The sequence below is a fragment of the Nycticebus coucang genome, chromosome 16 (genome assembly GCF_027406575.1).
Source record: "Nycticebus coucang isolate mNycCou1 chromosome 16, mNycCou1.pri, whole genome shotgun sequence".
NCBI classification, from domain to species: domain Eukaryota; kingdom Metazoa; phylum Chordata; class Mammalia; order Primates; family Lorisidae; genus Nycticebus; species Nycticebus coucang.
In genome coordinates this window covers 93,812,793-93,835,277 of record NC_069795.1, presented here as the reverse complement: position 1 = coordinate 93,835,277, position 22,485 = coordinate 93,812,793, and the positions used below count along the sequence as shown (strand labels likewise).

General features: G+C 43.0%; 1 pseudogene; it reads left to right on the top strand.

Moving 5' to 3' along the window:
* The first annotated feature begins 13,986 nt into the window (after positions 1–13,986).
* On the top strand, positions 13,987–16,635 carry LOC128567890 (volume-regulated anion channel subunit LRRC8B-like; annotated as a pseudogene).
* Positions 16,636–22,485: the final 5,850 nt, after the last annotated feature.

The following is a 22,485-nucleotide window of genomic DNA, read 5'->3' as shown; positions in this document are numbered from 1 at the left end:
CCAAGCACATGAATGGATTAGTAAACTGTGGTATATGCATACCATGGAAGACTATTTAGCCATATAAGAGATGGTGACTTTGCATCTTTTGTATTTGGAGACCATTCTCCTAAGGAAAGTATCTAAAGAAAGGAAAAGCAAGCATCCCATGTACCCAATATTGTGTTGAAACTAGTAGATAACAACTATAGGCCCACACAAGAGAAAAGCACAACTAAATTCAAGGTGAGTGTGGGGCATAGTGGCTCACATCTGTAACCCTAGCACTCTGGGAGGCCAAGGCAAGTGTATTGCTTAAGCTCACAAGTTTGAGACCAGCCTGAGCAAGAGTGAGACCCTATCTCTACAAAAAATGAAAAACTGAGGTAAGATAATCACTGGAGCCCAAGAGTTTGAGCTTGCTTTGAGCTATGAACCGACGGCACTCTACCAAGGACAACAAAGTGAGACTCTGTCTCAAAAAAATAAAAATAAAAATGATGAAGCTAGTGAATGATGTCCCATGAATATATCAATGTACACAGCTATGATTTAATAAAAAAAAAAAAAGGAAAAAAAATAAAATAAAAATGAGGGAAGGGGTTTGATAAGTTTCCCTCTAACAGGTGCAATATAGGGATATACGGCACACTACCTGGATGACAGACTCAATTGCAACTCACACTTTACCTTACCAATGCAACGATGTAATGTAATATTACTCCCAAATTAAAAAAAAATACCAAGTACCCATTATGTACCAGTCACTATTAAGTACATCCTTAAAAGAATGTACTTAATCCTCATAACCCCTGAGGTAGGTACTGCTACTGTGTCCTTTCTATACATTAGGAACTAAGGCACTAGCAAGTTTAAGCACTAAAACCAGGATTTGGATCCATGAAGTCTGGCTGTATAAAAACAGAACAGCCCAGAATTGTGACCTAAAGAGCTCTGATATCTAGAGGCAGAGGAGAAGACAGAAAAAAAACAAAACAAAAAAACTCTGAAGAAGCAGCAGCAGATGTAAGAGGGAAACCGCTGAGACAAGTATCAACATAAGCTAAAAGAAGACCACACTCAAGAAGGAGAAAGTGACAGCAATATTGAATGGTGCCAAGGTCAAGGAAAATTCTTTCTAAAATTAACGCGAGCATCGGTAGCAAAGGCAGCCCCTGACTCACGTTATACAGGGCATCTCAAAGGTCACCCATAAAGTTGCCATACATAGCAAGTTTTTTTTTTTTTTTTTTAAACATTCTGTGGGCAGCGCCTGTGGCTCAGTGAGTAGGGCACCGGCCCATGTGCCGAAAGTGGCGGGTTCGAACCCAGCCCCGGCCAAACTGCAGCAAAAAAATAGCCGGACGTTGTGGCGGGCGCCTGTAGTCCCAGCTGCGTGGGAGGCTGAGGCAAGAGAATCGCTTAGGCCCATGAGTTGGAGGTTGCTGTGAGCTGTGACATCATAGAACTCTACCTGAGGGCGGTACAGTGAGAACTCTGTCTCTACAAAAAAAAAAAAAACATTCTGGGCGGTGCCTGTGGCTCAAAGGAGTAGGGCACCGGCCCCATATGCCAGAGGTGGCAGGTTCAAACCCAGCCCTGGCCAAAAAAAAAAAAACATTCTGTATGTTGGCCACCTCCTTGCAAAATTTTTTAATGTTTTGGAAATAAAAGTACATTTAGCAGCTGGGCACAGTGGCTCACACCTGTAATCCTAGCACTCTGGGAGGCCAAGGTGGTGGATCACTTGAGCTCAGGAGTTAGAGACCAGCTTGAGCAACAGCCAGACTCCTCTACTAAAAATAGAAAAACTAGACTGGCATTGTATTGGGCACCTGTAGAGAGGAGCATTGCTTGAGCCCAGGAATTTGAGTTTGCTATGAGCTAGGCTGATGCCACAGTCTAGCCAGTGCGACAAGGTGAGACTCTGTCTAAATAAATGATTGACAGATAAATAGATAGATAGATCGACAGATAGATGTACATTTAGCTACAATTTCCCTTTTTTCCTGTGTATGACAACTTTGAGACATCTATAGTTTTATTATCTTCAGGATACTTTAAATAGAATGACTTAGGGTGCAATTCTAACTTGATAAAAAAGAAATTATTTTATAATAGCTTCCACTACAACTATCTTGCCTTGAAATGTGTGAAATACACAAATATAGACATTAAAAGTATAATTTTGAGGCTTGAATCCTGTAGCTCAGTGGCTAGGGCACCAGCCACATATACCAGGGCTTGTGGCCCGGCCCAGGCCTGCCAAACAATAATGACAACTACAACAACAACAACAAAAATAGCTGGGCGTTGTGGCAGGCATCTGTAGTCCCAGCTACTTGGTAGGCTGAGGCAAGAGAATTTGAGGTTGCTGTGAGCTGTGACACCATGGCACTCTACCAAGGGCAACATAGTGAGACTCTGTCTCAAAAAAGAAAAAGTATAATTTTGAGATGTTTTTCTGTGATTAATGATATTAATGATAGACTTATTGGCTCAGCTCATGTAGCTCAGCAGCTAGGGCACCAGCCACATACTAAGGAGCTGGTGGGTTCGAATCCAGCCTGGGCCTGCCAAACAACAATGACAACTGCAACCAAAAAACAGCCAGGCATTGTGGCAGGTGCCTATAGTCCCAGCTACTTGGGAGACTGAGGCAAGAGAATCCCTAAAGCCCAAGAGTTCGAGGTTGCTGTGAGCTTAGATGCCACAGCGCTCTACAAAGGGTGACAAAGTGAGACTCTGTCTCAAAAAAAAAAAAAAAAATTGGGCAGTGCCTGTGGCTCAGTGAGTAGGGCACCAGCCACCAGTGAGGGTGGCAGGTTCAAACCCAGCCCCAGCCAAATTGCAGCAAAAAAATAGCCAGGCGTTGTGGCGGGAGCCTATAGTCCCAGCTACTTGGGAGGCTGAGGCAAGAGAATCGCCTAAGCCCAGGAGCTGGAGGTTGCTGTGAGTTGTGATGCCACAGCACTCTACTGAAGGTGACAAAATTAGACTCTGTCTCTTAAAAAAAAAATCATTCATCTCAGGATTCTTTTATATGGGGATTTCTCCTAATACATTTAAGACATGATTCAATTTTCAAATCTGTTAAACATGAAGCTTTAAAAACACATTTTTCTATATACCTGTGCTATGATTTTTATATGTTGTTTATATGCTAAGATTAGGAAAAATTTAAACTTTGGGGAAGAATGATGCTTAAAAGCCGTCAAAGAAAAATGATTAGCTTTTTCTTCCATTCAAAGATTATCTTAAAGAATTTTGAAATCTCATTTTCAGTCTCAGTAAATAAATTGTTAGCATTTATATTCTTGGGTTTTTTGGGAGAATCTTTGCATTCTTGGGAAATTAATTTATGATAAAGATAATAGCGATGAACTTCACTTTCATCTACTGATGTGCTCTTCTTAAGGAATTTTCAAGTACCAAGGACATCGCACATGGTGGAAATGGATTAGAGATCTTCTTCTCAACATATCTATTTGTAATCATCAGTGTAATATTAGTTTATGTTTTAACTTTTATAAAAGAACTATGCATCATGTAAAATGCATTTTGGCTTGAATTTTTATGACAATACCAGAAATACCAGAAAGTGACAGACACTTACATTCCCATTTTGTTTGTTTGACTTAAAAGATTGACCTGAAGATCAAGATGCAATTATTGAGAACTGTCTCTAATCCAAAAAAAAAAAAAAAATAGAAGGAAATGTGGGATACATTTGATATGAACTGCCTGATCTTGGCTTAGCACCCGTAGCACAGTGGTTACAGTGACGGCCACATGCATGGAGGATGGCAGGTTCAAATCCAGCCCAGACCAGCTAAATAACAATGACAACTGCAACAACAACAAAAAAAATAGCCGGGCATTGTGTCAGGTGCCTGTAGCCCCAGCTACTTGGGAGGCTGAGGCAAGAGAATCGCCTAAGCCTAGGAACTGGAGGTTGCTATGAGCTGTGTGGCGGGCACCTGTAGTCCTAGCTATCCGGGACGCTGAGGCAAGACAATCTCCTAAGCCTAGAAGTTGGAGGTTGCTGTGAGCTGTGATATCACAGCACTCTACTGTCCCACTCAAAGTGGGACTCTGTCTCTAAAAAAAAAAGGCTGACAAGGCTAGGCACAGTGGCTCACCCCTGTAATCCTAGCACTCTGGGAGGCCGAGGTGGGTGGATAGCTTGAGCTCACGAGTTCAAAACCAGCCTGAGCAAAAGCGAGACCCTGTCTCTATTAAAAATAGAAAAACTAAGGCAAGAGGATTACTTGAGCCCGAGTGGGGTTACTGTGAGCTGTAATGCCATGGCACTCTACCCAGGGTGACAGCTTGAGACTGTTTCAAAAAAAAAAAAAAAACTGACAAATGATGGCTTTTCAGATTAGGTATTTGGCAGACTTTTTTTTTTTTTTTTTTGATGCAGAGTCTCACTATGTCACCCTTGGTAGAATGCCGTGGCATCACAACTCACAGCAACCTAAAACTCTTGGGCTTAAGCAATTCTCTTACCTCAGCCTAATAACAGGAGTAACCTTCAGATTCAGCCTAATGGCGAAGTTGTCCCATCAACTGTGGAGAAATCTGAATTTATTTCTTTATTCGTGTGTGTGTGTGTGTGTGTGTGTGTGTGTGTGTGTGTGTGTGTGTGTGTGTGAAGAGAAGGGACAATTTTCTCAAGGGGAATCTGTCTGATCCCTTTTCTGAAATTCTAGTAGCTTGGGACTGTGGGAGAAACAGGACACTGTCTAGTCTCCTTTGTGAAAGTAGTACAATTCTGGCCTAACTAAAGTTCCAGAAGAATCTCATTCCAATCCAAAGACAAAACAGTACTATATCACTCCATTGCCAGACTAAAGGAAGGGCAGCAGGCCAGAGACACAAAGTTAAATGGCTACATGCAAATATAAGATACTGTCTGTGTCTGGTCACATTCTGCCTAAAATGTAGAATAAGAGAATTTCAGATTAAGCAGAGGTCTGACATATCATCTAGCTGATCCTCCTTTTTCAAAGATGAGGAAACTGCGGGCCCCCCCCCAAAATTAAGTGGCTTGCTGAAGTTTTTATAGTAAGCTAAAGCCCAAGATGGGACTGAGCACCTGGGCTTTTCTCCATCTCACAATTTAATCATTTCATCGCTTTCTTTCTTGATTGTCCATTTTCTATCTCTAAACCTAGACTGAAGTTTTCCTAATCACAACCAAAAGGGCACAGCATGCTAAAGAATTGGTTAAATAGAATCAAGGAGCCCTATTTACTTTCAAAAAAAGAAAAGATAGAAACTTTTGTTAAATGCTAAGAAGTTCATAATAGTCCAGTCAGTTGACACAGGTTCTTAGGTTTCAATTACAGAAAAACATTATTGCCAAAGTCCCCAAGTGCTATCCTAATTTATCAGATTACTTCCTTAGAAAGCATGCTTTTGATCTGCTCTTCCAAAGAAGAACAAATGTGCAGACTTCAATGCTTAATAAAGTTGAAAGCTTCTCCCTGGGGTAACTGAAATTGTTATCAAAGGGGCCCTAGACCTGGTTGAGCTGCAACAAAGAAGTGCCATATAAAGCCAAGTGGAAAGCAGTTAAACATCATTGGTGGTAAAGGACCATTGAACATGGTCATGTTAATTGGAATGGATTGCACAGGACATTCTGCTGCATGCTGGGCAAATGACCCTGAAAGTTTTGAGTCTCTCTGGTGTGTGAAAAAAGTTCAGACGTAAAAATAATCATACAGATGCCAGATTCTCTATCCTTGAATGGGCATAGATACCCTGAGATCTGGGTGGCTGGAAAATTTCTTTTTTAAATAATGCCCTTTGAGTGAGTCCCCATATATGCATCTTCTTTTACAACCATTTGAAAACTTGTCTTCTAATAATTTCACACAGAGCTTTCTGTGTAGCAACATTCAAAAGAATGAAACTAATGAAACACAGCAACTTGTACAATTTTACTTTTTTGCTTTAGGAAAATTCTGATTAAAAGATAGGAGGTAGTTTAAACTGGAATTTCTTTATTGCCTCCAAAAGAATAACTTCTAATCTATCAGAAAAATTAAAGAACATGAAAGCCAAGATACCATGGAATATGTTTCAGGTACATCAAGATGCAAACTTTATGTACTTAGGATTTAAATTATTTGGTCCTGAGATGCTGTACTGCTCCTGTACTGTTAGGTTAAATGTCACAGTATTCGTCTTTCAGGTGGATGCATTCTTAGTCTTTATTATTGCCTCTTTATCTTATTCATTAAACTAAATATTAAAATAAAACCAAGATGTCAAAAATAATAGCTTTAAAATGTCAGAAGCATTGTCAAGATATGCCAAATGATAAGAATAATTCCTTCCTAAGATTTCCAAATTTTGCTTAAATTTATAAATAATAAGCCCAGAATGCAAATCGAAGAAAGTATAAGCCCTAGCTACTTAATAGCCAAAGGACAAATGTCCGTTACTTTAAACTAGAACTTTCTTTCTTTCTTTCTTTTTGAGACAGAGTCTCATTATGTTACCCTGGGTAGAGTGCTGTGGTGTCACAGCTCACAACAACCTCAAACTCTTGGGCCTAAGCCATTCTCTGCCTCAGCCTCCTGAGTAGCTAGGATTACAGGCGCCTGCCACAATGTCCGACTATTTTTTAGTTACAGTTGTCATTATTGTTTAGCAGGCCCGGCTGGGCTTGAACCCACCAGCCTCAGTGTATGTGGCTGACGCCCTACCCGCTGAGCTACAAGCACCAAGCCTTTCTTTTCTTTTTTTGGAGACAAAGTCTCACTCTGTTGCTCTAGGCTAGACAGAGTGGAGTGGCATTAGCCTACCTCACAGCAACCTCAGACTTCTGGGCTCAAGCAATCCTCCTGCCACAACTTCCCAAGTAGCTAGGACTACAAGTGCCCCCTATGACACTTGGCTAATTTTTTCTATTCTTAGTGGAGACAGGGTCTTGTTCTTGCTCAAGATAACTTTCTTTTTACTCTAAACTGGAAGCCCCAAATTGCTAAATATGTTCATCTATTATTTCAAAGCATACATCATAAAGATGCTAAGTTTATATGACCTTCAAGTTCTACTTTCCACCAGGGATCAACACATGATATTGACCAAATTTTGTAATTAATAAGTAAAAATTATATATGTTTTGGTGTACAAAATAATGTTTTGCTATATGTATACATGGGGGAAGGATATATCATGCTATTTAACACAGACATTACTTCACATACTTACCATTTCTTGTGATTAGAACACTAAAAATCTCAGCTAGCCATTTTTAGACATACAATATATTATTAAATGCAGTCGCCATGATGTATAATAGATCTCTTAAAATTATTCCTTCCGGGCAGTGCCTGTTTGGCTCAGTGGGTAAGGCACCAGCCCCATATACCGAGGGTGGCGGGTTCAAACCCAGCCCCGGCCAAACTGCAACAAAAAAATAGCTGGGCGTTGTGGCAGGCACCTGTAGTCCTAGCTACTCGAGGAGCTGAGGCAAGAGAATCACCTAAACCCAAGGATTTGGAGGTTTCTGTGAGCCGTGATGCCATGGCACTCTACTGAGGGTTAATAAGTAAAACTCTGCCTCTAAACAAATAAATAAATTATTCCTTCCAACTAAAATTTTGTGTTCCTCAACTAACACCTCCCTAATCCTCCCAGCTTCTCGTAACCACCATTTTATCCCTGGTTCTGTGAGTTCAACTTCAAGTTTCAGACAGTCATTTTATAGTAGGTAAAATTAACTTTTGTATTCCTTACAAGCATAGATTTTTCTCTGTTTATTACCTCTGAAACACATTCTTCTTAATAAAGTATCACAAGATGGAAAAGCAAGTATCCAATGTACTCAATACTAATATGAACCCAGTAGATGATCTAATATAACCCGCATGAGAGAAAAACTCAATCCTATTCAAGTTGGGGGGAGGGGGGAGCAGTGGGAGGAGAAGGATTGGTGTGCTCCCACTTAATGGGCACAGTGTGAGTGTACATGGCACACCTCCTGGATGTGGGGCACAACTACAGCAGGGACTCTACCTAACAAATGCAAACATTATAACTTAGTTGTTTGTGACTTCACATGAATCTGAAATTTTATTAAAGAGTGAGCTCATGAAGTATTTGTCTCTGTGTCTGACTTATTTCACTTAACACAATACCCTCCAGGTCCATCCATGTTGTCATAAATGGCAGGATTTTCCTCTTTGTGGAGGCTGAAAATGTTCATTGGGGACATGCACATTTTCTCTGTTCATCTCCTCATAGGCACTTAGGTCGATTGCACACTTCGACTTTTGTGGACAGTGCTGCAATGAAACTGGCAGTGAAGATATCTATTTGACAAAGAGATTTCCGTTCCAATGTATATATTCAGTAATGGAATTGCTGAATCAGATGGTACTGATATTTTTAATTTTTTGAGAAAACTCCCTACTACCCTGCATAATGACTATACTAATTTACATTCCTACTAACAGTATACAATTTCCATTTCTCCATTTTTTTTTTGTTTGTTTTTTTGAGACAGAATCTCATTTTGTCGCCCTCAGTGGAGTGCCATGACGTCACAGTTCACAGCAACCTCCAACTCTTGGGCTCAAGCGATTCTCTTGCCTCAGCCTCTCAAGTAGCTGGGATTACAGGAGCCTGCCACAACACCCGGCTATTTTTAGAGACAGGGTCTTGCTCTTGCTCAGTCTTATCTCAAACCTATAAACTCAGGCAATCCACCAGCCTCAGCCTCCCAGAGTGCTAGAATTATAGGTGTGAGCCACCACACCCAGCCTATGTTGCTCCATATTCTTTGCAACTCTTCATTCATTGTTTTGATGATAGTCATTCCAATAGGTACGAAGTGATATCTCATTGTGGTTTTCTTTATATCTCACTCTGTTTTTCTTTACTGTGCAAAAGACTTTTAGTTTGATTTAATCCTATTTGTCTATTTTTGTTTTTGTTGCCTGTACTTTTGGTATCATACCCCCCAAAAGTCTTTGCCTAAATCAACGTCATGGAGCTTTTCTTTTTTTTTTATTTAAAGTGGTTTTATGGGTGGCACCTGTGGCTCAAAGGGGTAGGGCGCCGGCCCCATATGCCAGAGGTGATGAGTTCAAACCCAGCCCTGGCCAAAAACTGCAAAAAAAATAATAATAATAAAATAAAATAAAGTGGTTTTGTAATTTCTGATCTCACGTTTAAGTCTTTAATCCATATGAGTTAATTTTTGCATATAGTTTGAGATAAGGGTCTACTTTCTTCTTGTGGATATTCGGTTTTCCCAACACCACTTACTGAAAAGATCATCCTTTACTCATGGTGTGTCCTTATCACTTTTGTCAAAAAGCAATGAATCATAAATTCATGAATTTATTTCTGGGCTCTCTATTCTTTTTTTTTTTTTTTTTTTGAGACAGAGTCTCACTTTGTTGCCCTCTGTAGAGTGTTGTTACATCACAGCTCACAGCAACCTCCAACTCTTGGGCTTAGGTGATTCTCTTGCCTCAGCCTCCTGAGTAGCTGGGACTACAGGTGCCCACCACAATGCCCAGCAATTTTTTTCGTTGCAGTTTGACCGGGGCTGGGTTTGAACCCACCACCCTCGGTATATGGGGCCAGTGCCCTAGCCACTGAGCCACAGGTGCCACCTGGTTCCATACAAATTTTAAGACTATGTTTTCCTTTTCTATGAAGAATGACATTGACATTTTAACAAGATTTGTATTGAATTAATAAGATCACTTTGATTATAATGAAAATTTTAATTACATGAATTTTTCTAACCCACAAAGAGGTTAGTTATCTTTCTATTTTTTTTTTTTTTTTAGAGACAAGAGTCTCACTTTATCGCCCTCGGTAGAGGGCTGTGGCGTCACAGCTCACAGCAACCTCCAACTCCTGGGCTTAGGCGATTCTCTTGCCTCAGCCTCCCGAGTAGCTGGGACTACAGGCACCCTCCACAACGCCCGGCTACTTTTTGTTGCAGTTTGGCCAGGGCCGGGTTCAAACCGGCCACTCTCAGTATCTGGGGCCAGCACCCTACCCACTGAGCCACAGGAGCCAAGTTGTAACTTTTTGATGGAGTCCTTAGGGTTCTATGTTGATAAAAATTGTGTTGTCAGCAAAGAGAACCTTTTACTTCTTCCTTTCCTATGCTCTGGCTCCCACTAGATGACTGACAGCAATATCTTCTGCCTTTTTTCTTTCCTCCTGGCCATCTCCAGAAAGCTCACATCACCAGTAATTCTTTATATGTGAATTTTCTCTAAATATTCCTACTCCGCTGTTTTGCTACAGATTGTTTAATGATGTCTTGAGCCCTTCCTGAGCTATTCTGGTCTGTGAATACGTCTGTGTTTATTTTTGTATGGGAGGATGAAAGCCGGTATCTCCCACTCTGCCATTTTGGTGACATTCCTATTGACTGAATTTGTGACTGACATATTTATTCAAACCATAACATTCATGGCTCAGCATGCGTAGCTCAGTGTTTATGGAGCCAGTCACATGCAGCAGGTCTGGTGGGTTGGAGCCCAGTCTGGGCCTGCTGGACAATAATGACAACTACAACAAAAAATAGCCGGGCATTGTAGTGGGCGCCTATAGTCCCAGCTATTTGGGAGGCTGAGGCAAGAGAATCTCCTAAACCCAAGAGCTAGAGGTTGCTGTGAGCTGTGACCATACGGCACTCTACCGAGGGCGACATAGCAGGACTCTGTCTCAAAAAACAACAACAACAAGAACAACAAAACATAACATTGACTCAGTGCCTGTAGCTCAAGCGGCTAAAGCGCCAGCCATATACACCTGAGCTGTCGGGTTCAAATCCAGCCTGGACCTGCCAAACAACAATGACAACTACACCAAAAAATAGCCAGGTGTTGTGGTGGGCATCTGTCCCAGCTACTTGGGAGGCAGAGGCAGGAGAATCACTTGAGCCCAGGAGTTGGAGGTTGCTGTGAGCTGTGATACCATAGCACTTTACCCAGGGTGACAGCTTCAGGCTCTGTCTGAAAAAAAAAAAAGAAAGAAAGAAAGAAAAGAAAAGAAAACCATAACATCCATGAGAAGTTCAAACACAGAAATCAACACATTTGGCTGGGCACAGTGTCTTATGCCTCTAATCCTAGCAACTCAAAGGGTGAAGTAGGAGGATTGCTTGATGCCACTGCACTCCAGCTTGGGAGACAGAGTGAGATTCTATTTTTCTTTGAATTATTTTGTTGATTAAAAAATTATATTTTGAATTTAAAGTCCCACATTTACAGACATCTTTTCTTAAACTAATTAAAGCAAACAGAATAACCATATTTTTATTTTATAACCATAGTCAATATCTCCTCTATATTTAACAATTTATCAGCAGGGCAGCGCCTGTGACACAGTGAGTAGGGCACCAGCCCCATTTACGGAGGATGGCAGGTTCAAATCCCAAACCTGGCCCAGGCCAAACTGCAACAAAAAATAGCTGGGTGTCGTGGCAGGCACCTGTGGTCCCAGCTACTCAGGAGGCTGAGGCAAGAGAATCGCTTAAGCCCAGGTGTTGGAGTTTGCTGTGAGCTGTGATGGCACAGCACTCTACCGAGGGCGAAAAAGTAAGACTCTGTCTCTAAAAAAAAAAAAAATTTTTTATCAGCAAATAACATGCCAATAATTTGCAACTTTCACAAAATGATTAGCTCAGAATTATTTGGAACCCCCCAAAAGTTTGCATTGTTACTGTTGAAGAGAACAGGAAGGATATTTACAACCTGAGCTAGTTAGATGTGGGAGAGCATCTGTGATAACCTACCGCTTTCCCAAGGGTCAAATATCAGTGCAGGCTCAGCATCTGTAGCTCAAGTGGCTAAGGCGCCAGCCACATACACCAGAGCTGGCAGGTTCGAATCCAGCCCGGGCCTGCCAAACAACAATGACAACTATACCAAAAAATAGCTGGGCATTGTGGTGGGTGCCTGTAGTCCCAGCTACTTGGGAGGCTGAGGCAAGAGAATTGCTTAAGCCCAGGAGTTGGAGGTTGCTGTGAGCTGTGACACCACAGCACTCTACCAAGGGCGACAGCTTGAGGCTCAAAAAATATATATGTATATATCAGCGCATATAATATTTAAGCAGAAACAACATGACTTCCAGAGTGACATCACACAGGGAAGAATGGAACTGATGAAAAACAAATGACAAATGGAAGAAACTGATATTCCACCGCAGGCCTTGAGCAGTGGCTTGCATCAGAGAAGAGCAAATGGTTCAATAGAGATAATAGGATAGGCTTGAGAGACCCTGCCAAACTGTCTCCTTTTAATAATCCTGTGTGGCTATTAATGGTAAAAGTTTAGAAAAAAAGTAAATGAATCGTTTTTCTACCAGGTCAGCACATTGTCTATAGTACTTTCTCCTACTGCTTTGTGGCTATAGTGTTGTATAAGGAGTGTGAGTAAGCACTGATCTCAAGGTGGTCTCATCACAAAACACAGCAGGAGGGGCAGTGCCTGTGGCTCAAGGAGTAGGGCGCGGGTCCCATATGCTGGAGGTGGCGAGTTCAAACCCAGCCCTGGGCAAAAAGATTAACTAATTTCATAAACTTCTGTCTCCTCAATATTACCCAAACAACTTTTCACTATACACATGGGTTTATCAAAATAGAGAATTTTCATTCCAAATCAGGGTACAAGGGTTCTCAAACAATCATGTTGTTTTGTATTGTTTTTCCTTTTCCTTTTTTCTTTTCTTTTTTTTTTTTTGTGTAGAGACAGTCTCACTTTTTCGCCCTCGGTAGAGTACTGTGGCATCACAGCTCACAGCAACCTCCAATTCCTGGGCTTAGGCAATTCTCTTGCCCCAGCCGCCCAAGTAGCTGGGACTCCAGGCGCCCACCACAACGCCGGGCTATTTTTTGTTGCAGTTTGGCCTGGGCCGGGTTTGAACCCACCATCCTCGGTATGTGGGGCCACAGCCCTTCCCACTGAGCCACAGGCGCCGCCCTGTATTGTTTTTCTTAGTGACTAGTGAATCATGATAATTTTACCTTGCTACAAAACCTAACAGAGATTTGAGGACCGCTTAATGGCCCACTTAACTAAAAACCTGTCGTTTGTAACATCACATTGTTGGTTTGGAATCAGATAGATGTAATTTAAATTTAGAACACAACATATATAATTTGTGTGATTTAAATCAGACTACATACATTTCCTAATCTCAGTTTTTTGTTTGTTTGTTTTTCATTTTTTAAATGAAAATGATAATAGTTTCCACACAGGGCCGTTATGAGGATTGAATGTGATAATATGTTTAAAACCCTTAGCATGGATGGAGCGGGTCGGAGGCGGTGAGCTGGGCAGCGCCGGGGCTTCCCGCCGAGCCCGCGGCCGCCCGCAGCCCGGCAAGTGCGGGATCACGCCCGGGGAGCGCCCAGGGCCAGCGCCGGAGACGCGCGGGTAGGTCGGAGCGCGACAACCCGGCTGGAGGAGAAGGAGCCGGTCGAGGTGGAGGAGCTGGAGGATGACCGAATGAGCGGACGCAGCAGGTGGGGTTGGCGGAGCAGGTGCGGTTACCTGTCCACGCCTCACCTGCGAACCAGGCTGCAGGGTGGCGGAGCGGCTGGAGGGATGAGTGGCGGCTTCGCGGCTCTCTGTCGCCCGCGGGAGAGGGAGCGGTGCCACTGAGAAGACCCCTCTCGTGTGCGGGGGTCATTGGGAGCGAGAGGAGTAGGCGGCCGCGCTGAGGTGGTCCCTCTCCACCCCAGCGGTCTGGGCGCTGTCCCGGAGGGTCAGTCCTTGGGGTGGGGCGGGAGAAGGACTGCGATTTCCCTGGCTGGAGGCGCGCCGCAGGAATTTTCAGATCAAGACTAATTACGAGTTTCCAGTTGACCAGCGCTCACAGGAATGAAGACGAACTCAGAGATGGTGTTTCAAAGAAATTTCAAAAGGTGTAGACCTCCCGACTGAAGCGTAGCTGATTAATTTGATTCATTTTTTTCACTGTAGTTCTGTCCTCCTACAAGGAGACGTCATGATTACACTAACAGAGCTAAAATGTTTAGCAGACACCCAGGCATTTTTTTTTTTTTTTGTGGACCCGCCACCTCTGGTATATGGGACCGGCGCCCTACTCCTTGAGCCACAGGCGCCACAATCCAGCAATCTTATCACATCTTAAAACCATGATGGGACGTCTTCTGGTTTTATATCACCCTGATCATGCTGCTGGTGGCGGTGCTGGCTGGAGCTCTCCAGCTGACACAGAGCAGGGTTCTGTGCTGTCTTCCATGCAAAGTGGAGTTTGACAATCACTGTGCTGTGCCTTGGGACATCCTGAAAGCCAGTGCAAATGCCTCCTCGAACGCGGAAACCCCATTCCCACTCCCCCTTAGGATCCAGAATGACCTCCACGGACAGCGTACTCCTACATTGATGCCGTCTGTTACGAGAAACAGCTCTGCTGGTTTGCAAAGTTTTTCCCCTACCTGGTGCTCTTGCACACACTCATCTTTGCAGTCTGCAGCAACTTTTGGCTTCACTAACCCAGTACCAGTTCCAGGCTTGAGCATTTTGTGGCCATCCTTCACAAGTGCTTAGATTCTCTGCGGACCACGTGCGCCCTGTTGGAAACAGTGGCTGAGCAGTCAGTGAGGCCCATGAAACTCTCCAAGTCCAAGATTTTGCTTTCATCCTCAGGGTATTCAGCTGACGTTGAGTCCAGCAAGCAGTCACTACCCTACCTGCAGCCAGGCTTGGAGTCAGCTGGCATAGAAAGCCCAACTTCCAGTGTCCTAGACAAGAAGGGGGGAGAACAGGCCAAAGCCATCTTTGAAAAGGTGAAGAGATTCCGTATGCACGTGGAGCAGAAGGACATCATTTATCAGGTGTATCTGAAGCAGATAATCGTCTAAGTCATTTTGTTTGCCCTCATCATAACTTATGTCCCCTATTTTTTAACCTACATCAGTCTTGAAATCGACCGTTCCATTGATGTTCAGGCTTTCACAGGCTATAAGCGCTACCAGTGTGTCTACTCTTTGGCAGAAATCTTTAAGGTCCTGGCTTCATTTTATGTCGTTTTGGTTATACTCTATGGTCTCACCTCTTCCTACAGCTTGTGGTGGATGCTGAGGAGTTCCCTAAAGCAATATTCCTTTGAGGTGTTAAGAGAAAAAAAGCAATTATAGTGACATCCCTGACGTCAAGAATGACTTTGTCTTTATCCTTTATCTGGCCGATCAGTATGACCCCCTTTACTCCAAACATTTCTCCATATTCCTGTCGGAGATCAGCGAGAATAAACTGAAACAGATCAACCTCAACAATGAATGGACAGTTGAGAAACTGAAAAGTAAGCTGGTGAAAAATGCCCAGGACAAGATAGAACTGCATCTTTTGTGTGTGTGTGTGTGTGTGTGTGTGTGTGTGTGTGTGTGTAGTTTTTGGCTGGGGCTAGGTTTGAACCCACCACCTCCGGCATATGGGGCTGGCGGCCTACTCCTCTGAGTCACAGGCGCTGCCAGAACTGCATCTTTTCATGCTCAATGGTCTTCTCGACAATGTTTGAGTTAACAGAAATGGAAGTGCTGAGCCTAGAGCTCATCCCCGAGGTGAAGCTGCCCACTGCCGTCTTGCAGCTGGTCATCCTCAAGGAGCTCCGCGTGTATCACTCGTCCTTGGTGGTCGACCATCCCACACTGGCCTTCCTAGAGGAGAATTTGAAGATCCTCCACCTGAAATTTACTGAAATGGGAAAAATCCCATGCTGGGTATTTCACCTGAAGAACCTCAAGGAACTTTATCTGTCAGGCTGTGTCCTCCCTGAGCAGCTGGGCACCATGCAGCTGAAGGGGTTTCAGGACTTGAAAAGTCTGAAGACCCTCTACTTGAAGAGCAGCCTGTCCCGCATCCCACAGGTCATCACAGACCTCTTGCCTTCCCTGCAGAAGCTGGCCTTTGACAGCTGTCCCTTGATAATGAGGGAAGCAAACTCGTTGTGTTGAACAACTTGAAAAAGATGGTCAATCTGAAGAGCCTAGAACTGATCAGCTGCGACCTGGAGCACATTGCACACTCCATTTTCAGCCTGAACAATCTGCATGAGTTAGACCTAAAAGAAAATAACCTTAAAACCGTGGAAGAGATCATTAGTTTTTAGCATCTTCAGAACCTGTCCTGCTTGAAGTTATGGCACAATAACATTGCTTATATTCCTGCACAGATTGGGGCATTATCCAACCTAGAGCAGCTCTCTTTGGACCATAATAATATAGAGAATCTGCCCTTGCAGCTTTTCCTATGCACCAAACTTCATTATTTGGATCTAAGCTATAACCACCTGACCTTCATTCCAGAAGAAATCCAGTATCTGAGTAATTTGCAGTACTTTGCTGTGACCAACAACAATATCGAGGTGTTGCCAGATGGGCTGTTTCAGTGCAAAAAGCTGCAGTGTTTACTTTTGGGGAAAAATAGCTTGATGAATTTGTCTCCTCTCATGGGTGAGCTGTTGAACCTTACCTTTCTGGAGCTCGTTGGTAATTACCTGGAAACATTTCCTCCCGAACTAGAAGGGTGTCAGTCCCTAAAATGAAGCTGTCTGATCGTTGAGGAGAATTTGCTCAATACTCTTCCAAACCCTGTAACAGAACTTTTGCAGACGTGCTTAGACAACTGTTGACGGAAGGAGAAGAGAAGCATGTCTCAAAGTCATCTTTAAAAGGATGTTCCAGGGCTTTAAAAGTTACAGAGATGAGAAATGAGTGCTGATTATGATGAACTATAATGAAATGTCTTATTAAGCAACTCCCTGTCTAGCCCTAAATTCAAACAGGTAAAGAATGTTGACGCTAACCTGACGTTTTGTGCATCATTGGTCTTTAACTTATTGAAATGTTGTAAGATGTTGTTCCACACTGAAGGTGTAAAAGGGCTTATGCAAATACTGAATTCCTACCTTGCAGTTTTTACCTTGAAGACTGTGTTTCTATTTTCTCCTCTTTCTCCCCCAGGGTCCATTATTTGCACACTCATTTTAACTGACTTCCTGTTTTTATGATATTTATCACCAAGGCCATAAACTCATTAATATAAATTTTCTTGTACTTAAAAAAAAATAAAAACCCCTTAGCATGGTGTCAGACACATAGTAGCTATCAGGCCACCACCAGAATCTGTAGTTCTTTTCAACTAGAAAAACCCTATGGGAGTTCCATTTGGAAAGCAGAGCATAACTGGACTTAGTTCTGTTACCTGTTTCTGTTCAGTGCACAAACTGAGGTCGTGGAGCCACTATCAACTATAGCAACTGAGATTTCCCTCACTTAGGTAATTTCTCCTGACTAAATTTTTCTTACCTTTATCTAGGAAGCCCCTGCTACTCTGATATTCAATGAAAATAAGATGATGAGGCTCGGCGGCTAGGGTGTCAGCCACATACACCAGAGCTGGCAGGTTCACATCCAGCCCAGGCCTGACAAACAACAATGGCAACTACAACAATAACAAAAAAATAGCCAGGCTTTGTGGCAGGCACCTGCAGTCCCAGCTACTTGGGAGGCTGAAGCAAGAGAATCACTTAAGCCCAAGAGTTTGAGTTGCTGTTAGCTGTCGTGCTACGGCACTCTATTGAGGGTGACGTAGTGAGACTCTGTCTTAAAAAAAAAAAGGCCAGGCATTGTGACAGGTGCCTGTAGTCTGAGCAAGCACAAGATTCTCTACTGAAAACAGAAAAAACTACCAGGCATGGTGGTGGTGCCTGTAGTCCCAGTTACTCAGGAAGCTGAGGCAAGAGAAATGCTTGACCTAGAAGTTTGAGGTTGCTATAAGCTGGGATGATGCCACAGCACTCTGCCCAGGGCAATAGAGTGAGACTCTGTCTCAAAAAAAAAAAAAAAAAAAAAATGGATATGGATGGTCCCAAATTATCACCGTTCAGTTTAAAATTTTTTGACTTTATGATGGTGGGAAAACAATACTCATTTAATAGAACCATACTTCAAATATCCATGTAATCATTCTGTCTTTCACTTTCCATACAGTATTGAATAAATTTCATGAGATAGTCAACACCGTATTAGAAAACAGGCTTGCATTAGATTCTTTTTCCCAACTGTAGGCTAATGTAAGCATTGTGAGTATATTTAGGTAGGCCAGACTCAGTAAGCTATGATGTTCAGTTGGTTGGGTATATTACAAGCATTTACAACTCACAATGGGTTAAGTATAGCCCCATCATAAATCGAGAATCATCTATACATAGAAGACATCCTGAGATAAACTAACAACAAGATATTTATAGTATTTCTCTCTGAATGGCATAATTATAGATGTTTTTCAAATTCTTCATGGTACATCCTCAAACTGAGCATTTTTACTATTACATATATAAGCAGAAAAAGTTATTTTTCTAAAATGTGCTGAAAACTTGAATAGCTTAGTGTAGAAGACATATTAGTTCATTAGCACTGGCTCTTTAGGAAGTTGATTATTATACAACACAAAGAAAGAATGAGCAGGCATAAGGTGGTGGGAGGGAAGATGGCGGAAATTCCTGGAGCTCAAGTTAGTTTGGGTAGTCTGATTTACGAAGTAAAGGTGAGGCTAAGCCTTAATTGGGCAAATAAGCAATTAAATAAACAGCAGGAGGGATGTCTACTTCTGGCCAAGGTGAAAATAGACTGTCCCACCTGAAATAACCAATATATCTAATAAAATATATCTAATAATGGTGTTTTATATAATATTTTCTTTTTTTTTTGTAGAGACAGAGTCTCACTGTACCGCCCTCGGGTAGAGTGCCGTGGCGTCACACCGCTCACAGCAACCTCTTAACTCTTGGGCTTACGCGATTCTCTTGCCTCAGCCTCCTGAGCAGCTGGGACCACAGGCGCCCGCCACAACGCCCGGCTATTTTTTGGTTGCAGTTTGGCCGGGGCTGGGTTTGAACCCGCCACCCTCGGCATATGGGGCTGGCGCCCTACTTGCTGAGCCACAGGCGCCGCCCTATTTTCTTATTTTATATTCCCCAGCTTTATCAAGATATAATTGACAGGCTCAGCGCCTGTAGCTCAAGCAGCTAAAGCATCAGCCATATACACCAGAGCTGGCAGGTTCAAATCTAGCCCAGGCCTGCCAAACAACAATGACAACTGCAACCAAAAACTAGCCAGGCAGGCGTTGTGGCGGGTGCCTGTGGTCCCAGCTACTTGAGAGGCTGAGGCAAGAGAATCATTTAAGCCCAGGAGTTGGAGGTTGCTGTGAGCTGTGATGCCACAGCACTCTACCCAGGGCAACAGCTTGAGGCTCTGTCTTAAGAAAAAAATATATAATTGACAAACACAAATTGTATGTATCTATGGCATACAACATGATGTGCTGATACATGTGTACATCATGAAATGATTAGTCAAGTTAATAAACATACCCATCACCTCACATACTTACCATCTGAAGAGGTAAGAACACAAAATGTAATCATTTACCAATTCACCATTATACAATACCTTGTTATTAATAATGGTCATTATACGCTACAGTAAGTCCCCAGAACTTATTCCTGCTATCTAACTGAAACTTTGTGCCCTTTGATTAGCATCTCCTTGTTTCTGCCGTCCCCTTATCCACCCTCAGCCACTGGCAACCACTGTTGTACTACTCTTCGCTTCTGTCAGTTCAACTTCTTTACATTCACAGATGAAATCGTGATGTATTTGTCTTTCTGTGCCTGAATTATTTCACTCAGCATAATGTCTGCTAGGTTCATCCATGTTGCAAATGACAGGATTTCCTTCATTTTCAAAGCTGAATGGGATTCCATTGACACAGTTTGGACATTTGTCCCCCTCCAAATCTTGTTGAAATTCAAGCCCCAGTGTTGGAGGTGGAGCAGGGTGAGAAGTGTTTTGGGCCTTCCCAGTGGTAATGAGTGAGTTCTCACTCTGTTGGTTCAGTGAGAGTGCTCACAGAGCACTCAGCCAAGTCCTGATCAGCGCATGCATGCAAGAGAACTGCAAAAGAGTAGGGAAAAGACATCCTGATGTTCAGAGGTACGATCCAGAGACCTCATACAAGACTAGGAACCATTCTTTCTCTCATCACTCAGATTGGAAAACCTCATAATCCATATACAATAGAGCACATGGAAGGCTCAGAAGTGGGATAAAATTAACCCCAGAGTAAAAGTTACTCAGATATTGCTTAACAAAATTTGATTTAGAAGGATCAAATGATTTCCATGTAATTTAACTATATCCCAGAACAAAGTTTAAGAATATTCATGGGGATAGAAACTAATTTATTTTACCCAATGCACTAAATTATAATATATAGCATTAGTCAAAAATTACTAGGTAAGGCTGGTCCAAAGTTATCGAGTTATCTTAATTAATTGTTCAAAGTTAGAAGTCAAAGTTAGCAGTCAAGTCTACACTCTCCCCACTTTTCACTATTGCACTTAAAAAAAAAGTATGAATACAGGGAAATAATGAGAAGACAAATTAATCAACAGAAACTCATCCAGAGGCTCGGCAGATGTAGCACAGTGGTTACAGTGCCAGCCACATACACTGAGGGTGGCAGGTTCAAACCCAGCCCGGACCAGCTAAAAGAACAATCACAACTGCAACAAAAAATAGTAATAGTCAGGTAGGCGACGCCTGTGTCTCAGTGGGTAGGGCGCTGGCCCCATATACTGAGGATGGTGAGTTCAAACCCAGCCCTGGCCAAACTGCATTGTGGCAGGTGCCTGTTGCTCAGGCAGCTAGGATGCCAGCCCCATACACCAGAGCTGATAGATTTGTATCCAGCCTAGGCCAAAAAATAGCTGGGCATTGTGGCAGGTGCCTGTAGTCCCAGCTACTCGGGAGGCTGAGGCAAGAGAATCGCCTAAGCCCAGGAGTTGGAGGTTACTGTGAGCTGTGACGCCACAGCACTCTACCAAGGGTGATAAAGTGAAAATAAATAAATAATAGCCAGGCATTGTGGGGAGCACCTGCAGTCCCAGGTACTTGGGAGGCTGAGGCAAGAGAATCGCTTAAGCCCAAGAGTTTGAGTTTGCTGTAAGCTGTGATGTCACAGCACTCTACCATGAGGGCAACATAATAAGACTCTGTCTCAAAAAAAGTTGAGCTAGGGCGGCGCCTGTGGCTCAGTCGGTAAGGCGCCGGCCCCATATACCGAGGGTGGCGGGTTCAAACCCGGCCCCGGCTGAACTGCAACCAAAAAATAGCCGGGCATTGTGGCGGGCGCCTGTAGTCCCAGCTACTTGGGAGGCTGAGGCAAGAGAATAGCTGAAGCCCAGGAGTTGGAGGTTGCTGTGAGCTGTATGATGCCATGGCACTCCACCTAGGGCCATAAAGTGAAACTCTGTCTCTACAAAAAAATAAAAAAATAAAAGTTGAGCTAAATGACCTCTAAGGACATTGGCAATTCTGAGATCCTGAGTTTTGCAATCTGACATTATAAACCTCTGTGAACTACTCATTTCAGGCTAGGTGCAGTGCCTCATGCCTGTAATCCTAGCACTCTGGGAGGCTGAGGCGGGTGAATTGCCTAAGCTCACAGGTTCAAGACCAGCCCGAGCTACACCAAGACCCCTGTCTTTAAAAATAGCTGGGCTTTGGCACCCTAGCACAGTGGTTACGGTGCCAGCCACATATAGTATGTTGTGAGCTGTGATGCCACAGCACTCTACCAAGGGCAACATAGAGACTCCGTCTTAAAAAAAAAAAAAAAAAAAGAAGGAAACCCATCCAGATATCACTCAGGTGATAGAATTAGTAGAGGTCATTAAAACAAGTTGTGGGGCGGCACCTGTGGCTCAGTTGGTAAGGCGCCGGCCCCGTATACCAAGTGTGGCAGGTTCAAACCCGGCCCCGGCCAAACTGCAACCAAAAAATAGCCGGGCGTTGTAGCAGGCACCTGTAGTCCTAGCTACTTGGGAGGCTGAGGCAAGAGAATCGCTTAAGCCCAGGAGTTGGAGGTTGCTGTGAGCTGTGTGAGGCCACAGCACTCTACCAAGGGCCATAAAGTGAGACTCTGTCTCTACAAAAAAAAAAAAAAAAACAAGTTGTGTTCAGTAAGTTAGAAGAAAGATTGAATGAATGACATTGTACAAAAACTATAATGTCTTAGGTGGAAAATGCACTGAATAAATCAATTACAGGAATACACTGCAGAAGAAAAAATTAGTGAGTGAAATAATGTAGAAATAGAAACTATCCAAAATGAAAGAAATAGAAAGAAAAATGATGGAAAAATTGCCAGATGCAGTGTTCACACCTGTAATCTCAGCACTTCGGGAGGCCAAGGTAGAAGGATCACACGAGACCACCAGGAGTTCAAGAAATGGTTGGGCAGTGGCAAGATCTCATCTCTATAAGAAATAAGAAAAATTGGGCAGCGCCTGTGGCTCAAGTAGTAGGGCGCAGGTCCCATATGCTGGAGGTGGCGGGTTCAAACCTAGCCCTGGCCAAAAACGACAAAAAAAAAAAAAAGAAAGAAAGAAGAAAAATTAGCTGGGTATGGTGGC